Source organism: Pteropus vampyrus, unplaced genomic scaffold (assembly GCF_000151845.1).
Source record: "Pteropus vampyrus isolate Shadow unplaced genomic scaffold, Pvam_2.0 Scaffold198, whole genome shotgun sequence".
NCBI lineage: Eukaryota > Metazoa > Chordata > Mammalia > Chiroptera > Pteropodidae > Pteropus > Pteropus vampyrus.
The window spans coordinates 1,423,736-1,428,843 of record NW_011888979.1 but is presented as its reverse complement, the minus strand read 5'-3'; positions in this window follow the sequence as shown (position 1 = coordinate 1,428,843).

Genomic DNA, 5,108 nt, shown 5'->3' with positions numbered 1-5,108 from the left:
GAAACTGGAAAATGGAGTGCCCATGATGACACAGAAGAGACTTGAGACAAGAGGCCATGTGTCCTGGAGTGCCAGGATTTGACCTGCTATCTGAATGTTCCCGGGGTTGAGGCTGTGGCAGTCTTTGTTTTCCTTGTTAAAAAGCCAGCTAGCTCTGTCAAGCTACTTTTTCCACTCTGAAGAAATTTAAAGGCCTTTGTTATTCATGACTTTGCCTCACAAGGAGATAAGACCATGGACAACTTTTTTATTTCTTTACAAGTAAGCAGCTTTTATTTTTCGTTTTTTAATTCCTGTGTGTCCATTGTTGTTTTCTTCTTCATGTTTAGTGGAGAGGAAGCCCTGCCATGAGGAAGGGAGCCCTTGCCTTCCTTCACTGGATATTCTCACTGATGGTGCATCTTATTCAGTAATCAGCCATCCTGGAAAAATGAGACAGAAAGGGCCCTCCTTACCAGGATCCAGTCAGTCAGCTTCTTATAGGAGTTTGATTTGCCCTCCACGGTCACCTCCACTGTCTGTCATTCCATCTTTATAGCCTTTATGCCTTTGGCTTTAGCCTTTAGCTTCCTACATTAAGAAACACATATGTGAGGACTCCTGGACCTCACTGTACTTTTTCTGTGGTGGGCAGAATAGGCCCTTCACAGATGTCCACACCCTATTCTCTGGAACCTGTGTGTATGTAACTGTGGCAGAGGGACTTCGCAGAGGTGGTTAAAGCTGTGGGACTTAAAATAGGGAGATTATCCTGAATTATTCCTGTAGGCCTGACTTAATCTGTTTGGGCTTCTATAACAAACCTCCATAGACTTATAAAAAGCAGACTCCCAGCCTCACAGTTCTGGAGGCTGGGAGTCTACGATCAAGACTCCAGCAGATTCAGTGTCTAGTAAGCACCCACTTCTTAGGTCCTAGACGATCTCTTTTGCTGTGTCCTCACATGGTGGAAGGGGTGAGGGGCCTATTGAGCCTCTTTTGTAAAAAGCGTTAATCCTATTCATGAAGGCTCTCATGAGCTATCACCTCCCAAAGTCCCCACCTCCAAACGCTGTCACTCTGGGTATTGGATTTCAACATACGAATTTTGGGGAGATACAAATATTCAGTCTGTAGCAAGGCCTTGTCTAATCACATGAGCCCTTAAAAGCAGAGAACAGTCTTCCTCCAGCTGAAGGTAAGAAAGATGCAGTTGGAGGGGAAGTTGAGAAATTCCAAGTGTGAGAAGAATTCAGTGTATTCTTACTGATTCTGTGATGTGGGAATCCATGCACAAAGACCAGGGAGAAACCTTTAGCTGAGGGCAGCCCTCGGCTGACAGCCAGCAAGGAAACAGGGACCCAGTCCCATAGCCAGAAGAAGCTGGATTTTGCTAATGTTGAAATGCATCTGTAGCAGATTCTTCCCAGAGCCCCCTGATGAAAACATACCTAGCTGCCACCTTGCTTTTGGCTTTGTGAGACTCCAAACAGAGAAATCAGACACACTCACTGGAGCTTCTGACGTACAGAACTGAGATAATAAAATTGTGTTCTTTTGAGCGGCTAAATTTGGTGGTAAAATGGAAAACGGTATACTAACACATCTCTACTGCTGTATATTAGTTATAAGCCAAGTCTTCTCAAACTGAGATGAAGGGCCATTTTAAAAAATTAGAAATTTTAAAATTTCTAATTCTGCAGGAACTGATTCTTTTGTAACATACAATAAGAACAATTACTAGAAAAACTACATTAAAAGAGCATAGAAAATATAAGGCCCATTTTTTTTTTTTTTTGCTTTGACAGCACAAAATTGCTCTTTCAAATTGCTATAAAAGTTTCTTATGCGTTTCTCTTAAATATCTGCCTATTGTTTTGCAGATTTGTGAGCTGTTTGTGGATCAGCATCAGTACACAGATCATGTTTTGTGTGAGACTGAGAATGGCTCTATCACATACAGTTTGTGAGGATGTAGACACATAAATTGGAAGTAGGTTGTGAACATCTAGGGTTGAGAGGCTCAGCATTGAGTAGTTTGTAGTCCATGTTATGGTACTCACAGCTTTGTAAATTAGTGAAGCAATTGCCATTAATCAAAAAAGCTACATGACTGCTGTGTGCCCCAGAGTCTAGTCAATGCTAAACCAGAAATCAATCAGCTGAGCAAGTTGGGACATGCAGTGAAAGGCCTGGGTGGCCCAAGCTTCGTGACTGGTTTTTATGCTGCTAATTGAACGCTAACATCATCAATGTCTTCGGTAGGAGTTGACTCACCACTAGTGGAGAACTTGCAGTCATGCAGTTCAGAGTGACAGTATCAGGGTGACGGGAGGACATTTCATAAGAAGGAAACTAGAGATACATCTTGAATAGTTCATGATTATTCCTATGATCAGTTCCAAAAGCAGAAAAACATCTTTTTATTCTGTTTTTGAAACGTTTGATGAAACTAGCACTATTTTAGAAAAAGAGATCTTTGTTTTAGTGAAAATGATACTCCAATGATACAGAAAGTGCAAAGACAAATCGGAATGCCAGAACCCAGAGTTAACTCCTGTTAACAGTCTGGCAAACATTCTTTTTGTCTTCTCTACATATGAGCATATATGCACAGACATATGAGTATACTTTTATGTAAATGATATACGATATATATAATGTTCCACATTGTGCTTTTATTCAGTAGATGCTTAGGCATCTTTCCATGGTGTCCAATGTAGGTCTATGTCATTTTTAATGGCTGTGTACACAAGAGAATGTATGTACCATCATTATATATAACCCAGTGTTACATTATTGACATTTGGCTTCTACGTTTGAAACACTTCGAATAACAGAAGACAATGCTCTGGTGCACATGTTCAGCCTGTGGTTAATTTCTCCTTCAGATAAGAACCTATAAGTGGACTAGCTGTGTACAAGCATAACTATACTTAACATTTTCATGGCAGTTGCTGAACTACTTTGCAGAAAGTCTGTGTTGGTTACTCTTCCATTTGCAGTGCATAAGTTTTTCTATACCTTGGACAACAGTGCATTTCGAATTCCAACAGTCAGAAAAACATGTCCTTCCTGTTTATTGTTGACTAAGCTTTCATTTGTTTTCTAGATATTTGTGGTGGAGCATGTGTGACTTCCATTTGATGTTTTCTTATTGGTATTTTTCTTATTGATATTTAAAAACTTTTTGCAGATTTGAGATTAACCATGAGACGAGAAACCCAATTATATTGTCCATAGAAGAGGACTATTTTAGCTATCTGCGGCCCCTGGATTAACTGTGAAATCTGTTTGAAGATGGAAGTGCAGACTAGTAAAGCATTTCCCACAAAGAACTTGAAGCTGAGTCTTTGCTGGACTCTCATGAACACTTCCAACATCAAGTTAGAAGAAATATCCTTGGTATTACTATTGCATCTACTGTTACTTTATGTAGATTAAGTTACCTCAATTCTTAAATTATTTAATCTAAAAGGACAGGCTTGATAATAAGTAACTAAAAGAATTGCTAAGGTCTCTTCTAACTGCAAGATTCTATAATTCTAGAATTCTTTCATCTACACAATTATTTCGAGAATCTACTTTCAGTATTTGTTCAGTTCATTCAAGAGATATTAATTGAGCACCTCCTATGTGCCACACAATGGACCAGGTGTACTTTGGTATGCAGTGATAAATGAGAGACATGATCCCTCATGGTGGTTATAATGTAGCCGGGGAGATAGATATTAAGCAATTAAATAAAAACAAGCTTGCAAATAAACATAGAACTGAATTGTGAACCTAATGAGGAAAGGGATGACAAATAACTTAATAATCATGGGATATATATTTAGGTTTAATTGAATTTAGTATATTGTTTTTGAGGACCTACTTTGTACTAGGCACTGTGCTGAGTATTGAAGACACAGAGATGAGTAGGAGGAGAACCCTCCTGGGTGAGGTCCACTTGAAATTGTACCTGAATGGCACCTACGCCCCTCTCCTCAACTTCCATTTGATTTTTTTGGTCGATCTGTATATGTTTGGCTATTTTATCTGCTGTTCATCGCACACTCCTGGTGTAACAGTGAGTAAGGCTTTGTGGTACATTTTTGTCTGAGCATGCAGAATCGCCCTTATGTGTTTATGAATTTGATCTGAGGAAAATCATTGAGTGATTATGGACTTTGAAACTCCCAACTGAACTGCTGAACTGACACACAGTCAGCAGAACTGAGAATGATTGTCGAACATCTCATAAAATTGTAGGCTTAGATTCAAAGTGATCGCAGAGTATGCTCCTTCCTTTATTCAACGTATCTGGGTGCCTTTATGCCAGGCACTGTTCTGGGCACAGGGGGACATCAGTGAGCTGAGCAGACATGACTTCTTGCCCTCAGGGAACTTATGTTCTAACCCAACATTCAAATGTCATTACTTTCAACTTAAATGTTTTCAATACCAGGGAGCTTGTTTCCTTACTGGAAGCTATTCCATTTTAAAGAGTTCTAAACATTTGAAAGATCTCTGTTATATTGATTCTAAATCTACTTCCCTGTAGCTTTGTTAGTCTGAGGTTCTACCTTGGAACCACTTACAGTATATCTAATCCTTCTTTCACATGGCTGTCCATCAAATGTTTGAAATATTACTTGTGTTTCTTTTAAGCCTCCTCATTTTGTTATTTGATGTCTAGAAGCATAGAAATATGTCTAGATACATGAATACATGGATGTAATTTAACAATATAAATCAGTGGCACTTGATTTTGCTTGTTGTGTGTATCTTTTCTTTAATTCTCAAAATCTCTGAAGTCCAGGCATTATTAACCATCTTTCCACCTATGGTTGAAATAACAACTGACCTTCCTCAAGGTGTTAGTTTAGGGGATATTTTCATGTGCATAGTCATTTGGTGCTCACAACAACCCTGGCTGGCAAGTGTCATTCACATTTAACAGATGAAGTCACTGAGATGCAAAGAAGGTTAAATGGCTTAATAGAGGTGTCAGAGTGCTATTACCTGAACCGGGCCTTCTGACTTCAAATTCCACATTTTTCATAGTATACCACACACCTCTTCTATACCTTGCTGGTTTAAAAGTGGAAGTGATGTTAGGCTTTAGAATATTCTGACATTGATAG